Source organism: Sphaerodactylus townsendi, linkage group LG09, assembly GCF_021028975.2.
Source record: "Sphaerodactylus townsendi isolate TG3544 linkage group LG09, MPM_Stown_v2.3, whole genome shotgun sequence".
NCBI lineage: Eukaryota > Metazoa > Chordata > Lepidosauria > Squamata > Sphaerodactylidae > Sphaerodactylus > Sphaerodactylus townsendi.
In genome coordinates, this window is record NC_059433.1 from 81,902,040 (window position 1) to 81,915,940 (window position 13,901).

Genomic DNA, 13,901 nt, shown 5'->3' on the forward strand with positions numbered 1-13,901 from the left:
CCATCCTGAGTCCAACCTGTGTCAGGGGAGATCGGGGTATATGTTGAACAAAATATAAATGAACAAATAAAAAATAAAATAAAATTATATCTTAGGACTGACAACCATTGAGGATCATTTTTCTTGGATGACCACCACTAATGCTTCTACATTTTTTCATGGGTATTTTTTCATGGTAGGCTGCAATACTTCAAAACCATTTACAGTGTGGATCAGCAACACAGTTCCTACATAGTTTAGAAGTTCTTGGTCCATGCACTTTTCTCAGCTGAAAGGAGTCTCAAAGCAGCTTGCAAGCTCCTTTTTCTCTTCTCCCCATAACAGATGCTTTGTGAGGTAGGTGGGGCTGAGGGAGTTCTGAGAGAACTGTGAGTAGCCTAAGCTCATCCAGCAGGCTTCATGTGGAGGAGTGGGGGATCAAATTCAGATTTCCAGATTAAAGTCCACCACTTTTAACCACTATACCATGTTGTCACCCTCCAGGTGGGGCCTGGAGCTCTTCCAGAATTACAAGTGATATCCAGACAACAGAGATCAGTTTGCCCTGCAGGAAATGGCAGTTTTGGAGAGTGGTGTCAACGATATCACATCCCTGCTGAACTCCCTCCCACCCCAAATTCCCTCCCTAGGCTCCACCCCCAAATTTGTCACTTCAAGCCAACATAGAAATTAGAGTTCACCATAGAAATATGATTCTTTGGTAAAGAGCCTTTGTGCTTCCTCAGTGAGAATGATACAACAAAGAATCAGAACTGTTCAAAGGGCAACCTACTATCCCAAGAAAGGCTGGCAGATATTCAACATACATAAACTGTTTGTTTGTTTGTTTGTTCCAAATAGTAAACAAAATTGGAGGTTGTAGTCACTCTGATTGGCTATGTGCTTGTATAATGTTTTTGCAGAGTAGTCTAGCCTTCTTAATGACATTCAGCAGTTCATGACTTCCTCATTAATGGAAGTCACGGATCACAATGTAGCATTACATAAAAATGAATCTATTTGCATGTTCCATGTTATTATGCAAGTACTTTAGGCACCCAGCCAAAATATTCATCTTCCCCCTAGGCTTTTAACTAAGCTGGTTCATCGTTTATAGCTGTTCTTTGGTCTGCTTGAAGCCCAAGGACGGTTTTATCAATATCATTTTAGACTATTCTATTTTGGAATAGCTAGGATCAGAAGAAAAAGGCATGTATGGCTCTGATTATTTGAACTGTGATGATTCAGCCACAGACTGCAGTTCCTAGGATGATGAGTAAATAGATTACCTAAGCTGTGATCTCTAGCAGATATCTCTGCATCTGAACGGAAAGTAAGATTTGTGTGATTTGTGTGATCTGCATGTGTGGAAGGGGCCAAAGTATTTTTGTTTATGCTTGGTGTGTTATTTAAGAAATAAAAATCAAGATTGTTGACACCTCCTGCTTTTTACCTAATTGGAATATAATATATGCCCTGATATCAAACTATCTCTGCTTCTCACTTCCTTTCATGGCCCATTGCTGGGGTTGCCATAAGTTGCTTGTGACTTAACAGCACGTACATATATATTCTCCAACCGGTTTTATTGATTTGACTTCTTTTTATTCTTTTAATAGACTTTTTTGCAGTTTTTATTGACTCGACTTCTTTTTATTTAGTCGCAGTTGTTTTAGTTATAAACCACTTTGAGCAGGTTCTGGAGGAGCAATTTTTTCTAAATAAATAAATATACCAAACACAAATGTAACATTAAAGGGCAGGACCTCCGTTTTATCCATTGAAAACATTGATTCTTTATCTTAGAAGCATCCCTGTGAGCAAACCCTTTCCATACCTTTGGTCGAAGTGTGGTAGAGTTGCCAGGGGCAGATAATATGACTTGAGGTGAAGATGCCAATGGCCCACCCTAATATACAACGTTCCCTCACTCCGTTATGTGCTATTCGTTTAGCAAATCCCATTAACTTTTGTTCAAAGTCTTGCATTTGTCTGCCCCTTTGCAGATTTCCTTGCATAACTGCTGTGAAATTAGCAAATCACAATTATGTACTTGCTTATGAATAATTTATCTCTAAAAGGTGCCTGTAAAATGAAAGTAGATGATAATATGATAATAGTTTTCCAAAGATGGGGCAGTGCACCTGCCCATTAGTTACAACAAGAGCGGTGACAAGGCCCATTAATTATGTCATAAAACAGCTCTCATCTCAGATCTTATACAAAGGCAATCTCGGCAACGGGAGGGCAAACCACACCTTAGCCTCTGCATTTCAATAAAGTGGAATTGGTGGAATCAAAGTAAATTTTGCATAATCCAAGTTTCCCCACCTCTTTTCCCTGCTGAATTACATAATCTCCTTTTCATCATTGACAAAAGGTAGTGGGGAGGGAAGGTGCGTCTTTTCGGAACATTTCCCAGTCCAGGCAATTCTGTTCTAAAACAAATCTGAGAGCAGTTCAGTGCAGTTAATCTGGCAGTTTTCAGAGTTCGCAGAGAGGATACTGTGTTGGAGTAATACCATTATTATCATTTATATATATATCCCCAAAGCCATTGGTCTATCTCAATGTTACAAACACAAGCACAAAGAAAAGTACACGAAGGAGAGATGAGTGAATAACCCTGTGCTCAACCTGAAGCAAGCATGACTATTGAATATTCTATAATATTCAGCAGGAATTTTTGAACCTTTTCACATATGCTTGCAGAATGCAAAGGTTTACATATGCACCCAAGATGTCCATTTCCTTGGTCAGCCTCTTCTCATCTCCTGAGGGCCCTGAAGGCTCTTCTTTGACTGCCATTTATTTATTCTGGTATTTATTACGAGTACGATAGTAAAAAACTGACCATAACAGTTCTTGTCATTTAATGCTGGAAGGAATGAAATAATGCAGTGCACTAGAATCACACTTGCGTTCTGTTACTTGAGGGTAACTGCGCGGCCAGAATACTTGCCCGGTAGGAGTTCTGCCGGCGTGAAGCATAACTGCATAGCGTCGCGAGCAGAAGCTGAAGGAAGGCGAGCAGAGCTGACGGTGACTCATATGAACGCTATATCCATACTCATGGGGATCTCCTGCGTCGCCCTGCGGTAGCCCACATGCCCTCCGACCCTGGAAGGTGAGACGGTAAAGCGGACCGATACCGGCGCAACAGCATAATCAGCGAAACGAACAGCGGCCCGAAAGCAATTCACACAGCGCCTCAGAAGCATCCCTCTAACAACACCGCTAAAGGGTTGTTGTTTGAGAACCAGCGCCTGAGGTCAGAGTGCGCTGCTTTCGTTGCAGCAGCGGCGCCTATAAACAGCGGCCTGAGGTGCCTTTTGGCCCCAAGGCGTCACCTCATCAAACGTCTTGAGGCGGCCGTGCTCCACTATCGCGCCTTTCTGCGCTTGATTTTGAGTTTCCAACTCCAGTAGATTATTTCTAAGATTCCACACAGCATTGTTGCCCATCTGTTGCCTTTCTGTTGTTTTCCCATGCTTTATCTGTGCTTTCTCCAACAACCGTTGGTCAGAAGTTTCCGGTATTGGTTTAAAGATCACCATGAGCCAAGAGAGTTGTCCAGACAAAAGACAACTTTGTTTCCAGCAAGTACATACCAACACTGTATTTACCCTCTATGAGGAAGGTATGCTGCACTTTAAAATGTGCCCCCCACTTTGGTACCATTTTCCATGCAATGTTGCCCCACATACATGATTTCATCCCCTACCCCACCAGCATTTTTTAAAAATTAGATTGCTATATAATTACAATATTATAATAACATATCAACTAGGTCCTCTGAAGGCCCAGCTTGCTTGTTTGCCTTTTTAAAAAGTGAATCTCTAGGTCCTTCAATTACTGAGATACAGCTTTTTCTAAGGTGCTGAAAACTTTTGTAGAAAGAAAGAAAGAAAGAAAGAAAGAAAGAAAGAAAGAAAGAAAGAAAGAAAGAAAGAAAGAAAGAGAGAGAGAGAGAGAGAGAGAGAGAGAGAGAGAGAGAGAAAGCTGAGAACTCAGGATGTTACAGTGCTATAGCAATCTAGCTATTGCCAGTTTATAACAGAGAAAGTCCAATGGAATATGGAGAAGGGACATGGCAACTGTAAAGGAATGGGGTAGGAAATGCAAAAAAACCAACACCTATTGGGATTCCCATTGTCGCTGCTCCAAATTAACAGTTTCAGTGGTAATGGGAAAACTGCAAGGGACTGTTGCTATGTCATGGACCAGGAAACTCCTGATCAGATGAAGAGGCAAAAGACTTACAGGAGAAGTAAACAGCTGGTCACTTAACATCACCACAGAAGGAGACACTTTCAGATGTGATGTGCTACTAGAGGAGCTCCGAAACTCCGAGTCAACTCTGCCTTCTGATTCAGACTTGGATCTTGAACCCACTGCCCCAAAGCCAAAGTCTGAATTGTCTCAAAATCCCATAAGTGCCCATAGGAGGAATGAGACTGGGAACTCCTAACAAAGACCACCAGTGAGAATGTCATGAAGCCCCATCTTTAAAGGTGCTAGACAGACTAACAAAGCTACTCTCCCTTGGCCAAACCATTATATATTTCTCACAATTTTGGGTTGAGAGTGAATTGCGAGCACACTGGGGTTTGGGGAGAGGAGGCATGTCAGTGGGGTATTATGCTATGGATTCTATCCTCCAAAGCATCCTTTTCCTTCAGGGGATCAGTGTAGCCAGGTTATCTCCAGACCCCACCTGGAGATTGGCAATCCTATATAATAGCTCCAATCCCAACACTCTCATGACTCTTTCTAGCTCCCCCAGGGTAGCATCTTGTCTACACAGTATGAACAGGTAGAAGACATTATGCTCCTGGAAGTGAATTCATACAAATCTGAATATATGTCTTGACCATTATTCTGTGCCGTGGTAATCTTCAAAACAGTACAGAAGTCTCCAAAATGTCAACAGCACACAGCACTTGAAATAATCTGATCCATCTCTGTGTTATGTTTTTTTTCCTGCCTACCCTCACTAGAATTCTTCCACTCCTGAAAACAAGCCCTGTGTTTATTTATATAGACAGCAAAACCATTTAAAAAGCCAGTTTAGAATTTCCTAGCAAATAAACATTGCAAAGAGAACTCTTCAGAGAGAAGGATATGTTCTAGTTAGAATTTCAGAAGGGGGAGGGGAGAGAAAAGCACAATGTCAAACCGTGATTAATAAACCTCATGGAAATATAAAGAGCCTTTGGACAGCTTACAGAAACACAAAAAGGCAAGGAAATCAAAAGACGATATATATCAAATAATCCTCTCATAGAACGGGTATTTGTTTTCCAAAGGCTATAATTAATATTTTGCTCCCAAAGTACTTATCCTCACGGTTTGTGCTACAGTGAATACTCCTCCACATTGTTCTTTCTCTCTTTCTGCTAAAGCTGTTATGGGTTTGAAATGAGAGGGTGGCCAAGATTTTGTTGGTTTCTTCTGATGATGTTGTGCAAGAATTGACACCATGGAATCCAGCAGTAATTTGGACCTGCTCAGTGTGGTTGCTTCCATATGGAGGTGCCACTCCGAATCCTTGTCCCCCAAAATGAAGCAGGGCCTGTGGGAGAATTCTGCATGATATTATTCTGCAACCTGCTGGGGTTTCCCTAGCTTGCCTACATTTTTTCTCCCAAACTTGCTTTCGTGGAAAGATCCAGTTCAAATTGGATTTGGGATCAAGGTAGGTGAGAAGGTTCAGATTTTTGCACCTCCTCGCTCACATCCAGTGCTATTATCCTCTCTTACCACTAGTGTGGTTTTTGCCAGTTTTTTTAATTAGTAGATATATCATGGGAGAAAAAGCAGCATGGTACAGCTCATCAAATCTCGGAAGCTAAGAAGGACTGGTATTTGGATAGGAGACCACCAAGGAAGACCATGCAGAAGAAGGCAATAGCAAATCACCTCTGCTTCTCACTTGCCTTGAAAGCTCTTTTTGAGGTTGCCATGTTTGCTGTGACTTTGCATCACATATGCTCATAGTAGATGTATCACTATTGTGTCCTAACACTATATTGTTATATGTTGCCACAGAACAGGGAATTGGCCTTCTTTGGAAGCAACACCAGAAACTCACCCAGATGCTTAGCCCATCAATGAAGAGGCATGACTCAGTGGTGAAGCATCTGGTCAGCATGCAGAAGGTCCAGGTTTATCAACAATTTAAAGGATTGGGTAGAAAGTAATGTAAAAGCCTGCTATCTGAGACTCTAGAGAGCTGGTGCCAATCTGACCTTGATGGACCAGTGGCCTGATTTAGTATAAGTCAATTAGGTCCTTGCAGATATTGTACCACAGGGCACTGCATCAAAAGAGGGTCCTTCTGCCATAGGAAAGTGCCTCCATTGGTGGTAGAAAGTGCCTCCATTGGTGGTAGAAAGTGCCCTCAAGTCACAGCCAACCTATGGCAACCCCATAGAGTTTTCAAAGCATGAGATGTTCAGAGTTGGTTTGCCATTGCCTGCCTCTGCATCATTTCCCTGGTATTCCTTAGTGGTCTCCCATCCAAGTGATAACCAGGGTCAAACCTGCTTAGTTTCCTAGGTCATCCATGTCAGGGCATTCATCTGCTAGTGGAACATTATCCCAGATAATTAGGCTATGGAGCAAGGAAATATAGCTCAGGTGTTTTATTTATTTGTTTTTGAAACTAAATCAGAAGAAATACCTTCTGCTATGTCTTGCACATATGGAAAAGATTCTAGCAATGCAACTTTTTTTTAGTGCAAGCAGACAGCAAGGGGTAATTGTAGCATTCCTGCTTGTAGAAGACTGCTGTTCATGAGGAGACCTTCTGCGAGATTCCCACAAGGGGAGACGTAATCCAAGGTTGTGATTGCGGGTCAAAGAGAAGGCATGAACAATTTGAAATCACCCTTAATTCATATCTTACCTTAGCCACAAATTCAATCAGCCGTGTTTTGTACATGGACAATAATCCCAGTCGATCACACAGGGCTGTTATAAAAATTACCAGGATAACACAGGTGAAGTGTTATGAACCTTGAAATGTGCAATGTAAAGGCTACATATAAAAATCAGGGACAACCTAGGGGTCTTGGTAAAGGCCAAACAATGGGATAGAAATACAAAAAAGAAGAAAAAATCTTGTAGCTAGAAATGGACATGGAATAACATTCTTGAGAACAGGCTTTGTCTGGTAGCTTATTTCTTTAAAGCATGACTATTCCATTTTTCCAGAAACAAACTCCTGAATTGGTTTCAAGGCCACAAGAAGACACAACAGAATTTAAAAATTAAGCAACATTATCTGCACAATGTAGTACAACGTGACAGCTAGTCTCAGAACCATCTGATGGAAGATCAGATGGAAGCTTGCTTATGTATGGATGGGCTATCAAGACTTACGATAACCCCAACTAAAGGCTTTCAAGACAAATGAGAAGCAGAGATGGTCTTCCATTGTCTTCTTCTGCAGAGCCTTCCTTGAAAGTCTTCCATTCAAGTATTAACCAAGCCTAGCTTCCAAGATCAGATAAGATCAGGCAGTACCATACCATATTTCCTCCTCAAGGGAACATTACATATAATTAATATTTGACTGCACATGTGGGGATTCTGCTGGGTATGTAGACACCACTGCTTGTCTGTGCATAGATCTATTGACTCTGCCACTGCTATGCTCTGGACCACCAACATTGCTGGTAGAGGGTTCTATGAAGCGAGGATGATGATGATGATGATGATGATGATGATGATGATGATGATGTAGTATGCCATTCTGAATGCCATTCTTCCCTCTGATACAAGGGAAACAACCATGCCTTCCTTGAAAAACCACTGCCATCTGGAGTGAAAGGGATGGGGAAGGTGAGGGACCCTGGCGGAAAAAGGTGAGGGACCCTAGCAGAGGAAGGGGAAGGTGAGGGAGGGCCCAGGGGTTTTCTGGACCAAACGCTCTGAAATTTGAACACAACGTAGCTCATGCCTCCCAGCGTGTTTTACGCTAGATAATTCACCTGCAAGGGAAGGGAGTGAAAGGGACAGGACCAGAAACCTTCACATGGCCCATCCACCCTAGCAGAGGAAGGGGAACGTTAGGGAGGGACCGGCCGGGTTGCCATGCAAGGGAATGGCAGAGAGGGAGGGGAGCAAGGGGCCCCTTGCCCCTCCCCTCCCTTGCAAGCATTGTGTAATGACACATGCTTGAACCGTTCGCTTCCCCTTTTCTTTCTTTTCCACTTCACCAGACTCAGCCACAGCAACGCGTGGCCGGGCCCACTAGTGCTTTATAAGAGATCTGGAATTCCCACCCACCCCCTAATCTCGACTACCCTCAATTCAAAGACTTTCAGTGACAGTGGCATTGCTGAATGGATTGGTGGCTTTCTGAGTCCCTCCCTGATTACTAGCAGAAGGTCTTCAAGCTCACTTCAGTGTGTGTTAGAGTGAACTTGAATGTTTTGGCAGGAAAGAAGGACATTGGTTTCACTGAAGGACTGGCATGTCTAACTGTTAGAGACAGATAGGGAATAGGGGAGTTGTTTCTTAAAAGAAATTCTGCTCATGGTCTACATCATTGTACCTTATAAACCCTGTCTTTTATCCTTTAAGAATAGCACATGTTAGGTTATAAATGTAATGGATGGGCTCCCATTAGCTATTTGGTAGATTTAAAGACATCTATAACTGTTCATAAGATCTGCCTATTTATTCATGTGCTATTTTTACACTAGGCTATTGCAGAAAGAGACCATTTTTTCTCTTTATTTTACAATGTGTCTCTAATAGTTAACATTAAGCACTTTAAGTCCCATTGATTTCAGTGGGAGAGACTGCTTAAGTCAATGCGACTTGGAAGTGTTTAACACTAGCTGGATCATACCTAAGAAATCTAACCATACAGACAGATGCTAATCCTCTGTTGTAAGTAAGCCAATATATTTTTCAGGATCACATGCAAGCATGCATAAGATCACTTTCTTTCAGTGCAATCCTATGCAGATACGCTGGTCTAAGTCCATTGAAATGAACGGACTTGGACAGGAGTAACTCTCCTTAGGACAGTATCATTAATTGCAACATTACTCAATCTGCCTGTTTCCTTTATGTTCCTTAAAAGTGAAAGTTCTATGACATCATAACTCCTAATTTGTGCAATTATTTTTGCTTCATCATTTTAATGGCTGGAAATCAAGGCATCATATGTATCAGTTCTTATGCATGTAGGAACAGTTCATTCCCTGCACTTCCCCATTATGATGATGGGGACAACCTTTTGGAGAGGCTTCATCTGTGGCTTGAGGAGCTACCATAGACAAGTAAATCAGCAACCTTCCCTTCCATGAGCTTATACAAAGATGTATCTAGACAGCTTTAGATTTGGAGCATTATCTAAGTGGTATCCTATCCTTGTGATAAATAAATCACCAAGTGATGGTTTTATTTCTAGGCTATAAGATACTGAACATATGTAGCTCCTTTTGCTTTATAATATTACCCATCAGACTATTGGGTTATGTCAGTTTCTATCAGACATACTCAAGTACCCACTGGTTCATCTCCATTATATTTTCTACAACACTGTTTGGTTGTTTCAGTGAGATGGGGGCAAGGGAGAATGAAATTCAACTCATGAGTGATGGTGGTTATTGAACATAGCATGTTCACCTGCCAAACAAGTTCATAATGTACTGCCTATTCTGACTGGCAGTTGCTCTCCTGTGCAGTAGCTAATAGCCAAGTTCGTTATCTACAATCCTTGAACTGGAGGTCTCAGGGATTAAACCTTGGATTTCTCATGCTCCACACCTATACAAAAGCTACTCCCCTAAGTTATTTACTCCAGGTCTCTCAGAAAGCTTCAACACTCCTCAAGGTGTTTGAATTACCATATCCATAAAAATGTAAGAGTCCTGCTGGATCAGACCAATGGTCAATCTTTAGCATTTTTGTTCCACACAAACATCAACCAGTTTGTCTTGAGGATCAACAAAAGGCATAGATGTTGGGTATTCAAACCCCAAACAGGACTGGTATTCCCTCCAGTGCTTAGCATAGTGTTTTTTCTTCATTTAGTTAATATAACATATGCTTTAAATTCAATATTTGTAAAAAAAATAATCTATTCATTAATCAGGCCTTGACAAATTTTCTTTGGCTTTAAAAGCCAGCCCAACATCTTAGAAGCCAGACTTGATTTCCAGTATTCCAAGTTTCATATCTTAACTACCCTATTCTCTAAATATTGCTACCACAAAACCTAAACCTACCCACTTCATAGTTCTTGTCATTTTGTTAAATTAAATCATTTTTATTACAAAAGTGCTGTATACAAATAAATATAGGGGTAACCCTAGTTGTCATCGCTACAACAAAAAGCTCACCCCCATCTTTTCCCCAATTTCAGATAATTCCTTTATTGTTTTACAATTGTCATTTAATTGAATATTGGAGCCAGTATGAAAACCCATTGGTTAAGCCAGTATGAAAACCCATTGGTTAAGAAAACCCATTGGTGTGTCTATCACCAATGAACTGTGTAAAGGTAGCCTATAAACAAGCAATGATGATTTCATGCACATGCATTTTACTCCATACAACTAAACAGTCTGACAAGAAATGATCAATAAGCTTTGTCCTCATTGAGAGGCAATACAATAAAAGTACTGCTAAAAATACTAGGTGCCACAGTGAAATTTCTAGGCGCCATGGTGACCTGGCTCCTGGGATTTATCGAGCCTTTGCATTAAATGATTGTTCAACAAATAGGTTGTACCTATAGAGTCTAACTATTTTCAGTTTTGGTTATAGCACACCTTTCGTGAAAAAAGTCTTTCCATACAAATGATCACTTACAGTTGTGGGGTGGGGATGAGTAAGGAAGGTAATTATGTGATTTTTTTTCAGTCTGCAGAATTAAAAAGTTGCTAACTTTTTGTTCAGTTAGAAAGCATGAGCTATTTCTTTTTGACCTTCTGGTCAAACTGCTGATAATTATTTTACACCATGAGGCTGTATTAAAAGGTTACTCTTCGAAATGTCAGAAATCAATGGCACCATTGACCCTGGTAGGGAGAAAAATAGATTATACCCTTGATCTCCACTGTAACTAATCCTGCTTCCAAAGAATTTGGCTGACATTTGCCATAGTCTTGAACAGGAGCCAGATCAAGCCCCATGCATATGATTATCATAAATGGGGAAATTATATGTATATGACATAACTCTTGTACATTATGACGAACTCAGATCTGTAGCACAGAAATGTAAGTTTTAAAAATGCTTTCAACTGATAGAAAACTGATTGAAGATTAATGTGAATACTGGCAACAATTGTGTTTTTGATGGGATAGTAATGAAGAGCACAATCTCCCAGTGCACCTAGATATAGTGCTGCGCTATGCTGTACTCTGCTGTGTTATGTTTTTTATGTCGCAACTTGGCTTTCCTTAGTGTTTCATTTGCTCTTGGTCGCAACCCGTGCATACTTGCTACACACGCTTGCTTAGCACACGAGAAATCCATAACTCTTGAAGATATTGTGATGGGGTTATGTTTTGCTCAAAGTAAGGTTAGGTTTATTGGGATCACATATTGCTCAGTGTGGCAGCATTGCACAGTCAAGAAAGTGTGAAACTGTGTACAGTAACTTACCTTTAAGCTAATATATTGCAGCAGATATAAAATTCACTTTTGCCTATTTGCGATCATACGCAATGTGTAGTAACAGAAGAATCTAAAGTCTAATCTAAAATAATACAGTTCCTGTGGTGAACCCTGGTCCTGGGGTCACCTCAAGCCCTGTTGCCCTTACAGCTTCTGCCAGTGTAACCTCAGCTTGTGGGTTCTGTGGGGCAGTACTTGGAAGGAGTTGCAAAGAACCAAATTTAAACAAAACAGTTTACTTCTCTTTACAAATAACATTAAACATCAACATTTAACATTACAATTCAAGGTCCTATTCAGGTTGCATTTCAAGTCCTTCTAGTTACAGTCTACTGATACTGCCAAGTCCAATTCTTCTTTGCAAGTGGGTTGGCTCCTGAAGACTCCAAGGGCTTGATGAACAGGATGCAACATGATGAAGGTTTCCAGGAGAACTCTCACCCATTACAACCACAAAAAGAAACCCTTAACAAGGTGTTAAGGGCTTATACAACCAAGGTCCGAGTCTGGTAGCCTTGTCTTCTCCAAAGAACTCTGCAGCCTTTCTGCTGCTCTGAGTCTCCACCCCCTTACTGGTTCAACCCATTCTGGGCATGGGGGTTACACCAGCTCCTCAGGGAGTTCATGGGCCTCAGAAATGAGGGAGGAGGTCTCACCCACTGCCTGTCCCTCATAACATACAAAGTTCCCCAGTCCTGGAAGCTTCCGCTAGTGTCTTCCTCCTTTGCCCTCCCCTTCTTATCCTTCCTCCTCTCCCCACCCAGAGCCTGTCTTGCTCCAATGCAGGTTTCAGTGCCAGTAGCGAGTCCACTCTTCCTTGGCCCCAGTGGTCCTCTCCCTAGCCTGTCTGGTATTAACATTGCCTCCCCCTTGATTCTCAACTGACCCCTTCCTTTGCTGACCAAACATTGAGGCCTGAGCCTAGCAGGTGTGCTGCCAGGCTTCACCCTCACCCATCTTCAGCTGCCCTGTAGGCTCCTGCTGTGTCTGCCAAGCAGTGTTAACTTCTTCAGCAGTTCACTAAACTGAAAACCAAATACCTGGTGGTTTTTCCATGCCTCAGGCTGAGAGGCACAGGTCTTCCTCCTGTGTGTCTGTCGGGTGCAGCCTTTTTGTAGTAACAGCAGCAGCAGAAGTTGGAGGTGGGGAGAAACAGCAGGTGATTCCTTACTTCCGTCTTACAACCCCGTGCCTTCTTTCCACTTCTGGAACTTTTACAAAATTTATCAAAGCAGAAACCTCCAAATATACTTTGGGCAAAAGCTGAGGTAGAACTTTGATTTTTTTAAAAAAATCCATCAACAACTTTATCATTATCAAGGCAGACACATCACAACTGCGCACCCTCCAACTTGTTTATGTCTCTTATGCCTTTGGGTTCGATCACATCTCCCTGTGACCTCAGAGAAAACACTGCCCTTTCTTTGTAAGCCAAACAGAGTATCTCTCCGCTAAAGTTGAGAGCTCAGCCTGTCCTCATAACAGTCAAGTTTTCATGGTCCTTGCCCTATGGTAGACATTTTGTGTTGGCGTTGGTGCTCAATACCCTTTGTCAAAATTCCAGAAGCACCTGGAGGCTCAGCAAAGTTGGACACCTCTGACTTGGATTCGTCTGTGTCACAGGCTCAGTTTGAACGGCTGTCCTAGTTTGGAATAGGGAGCTCTCTCTGGCATCTGAGCAGCAAGCGATTAACCGAATGAGCTGTATCAAAACAGAAATCCCGGCTGTGAATGGCGAAAGATTCCGTCTACATAGAAACATATGCTGTTCTCCATTAGCCCAATGACACTCCTCTGAAGCCTGGCGAACCTACCCACCAGTATCACATCTATGTTTTATTGAGATATCGACACATGCGAGGTGCTTTCTGCCAGCGGTGCCGATCAGACGTTTGATTCTGCACATTTGCTAATGCTGAGCAGCTTCCCTTGCCAGGAGACTTATGTCAGAGGTTGCATTCAGAAACACTTGGCAAGAACCTCATTATTCGTTAGGCCTCAAAAGAAAATCTTATGAAACTAGGCCCCACTGCCTGGTGTTTTATCTTCATATAGCATAGGAAAATCTGAGAGAGCTTTTGTTCATACCCTCCTTGAGGTGGGTCGCCAACCTCCAGGGGAGAAACCTGGAGTTCTCCTAAAATTACGAGTGATCTCCAGATGACAGACATCAGTTCCCTTGGAGAAATAAAATTACTGCCCTTACTTAAACAGAAATAGAGTTTATTTAGAAGTACAAAAGCATAATTGTTTCAGTCTGCCTTCAAAAGCATAAT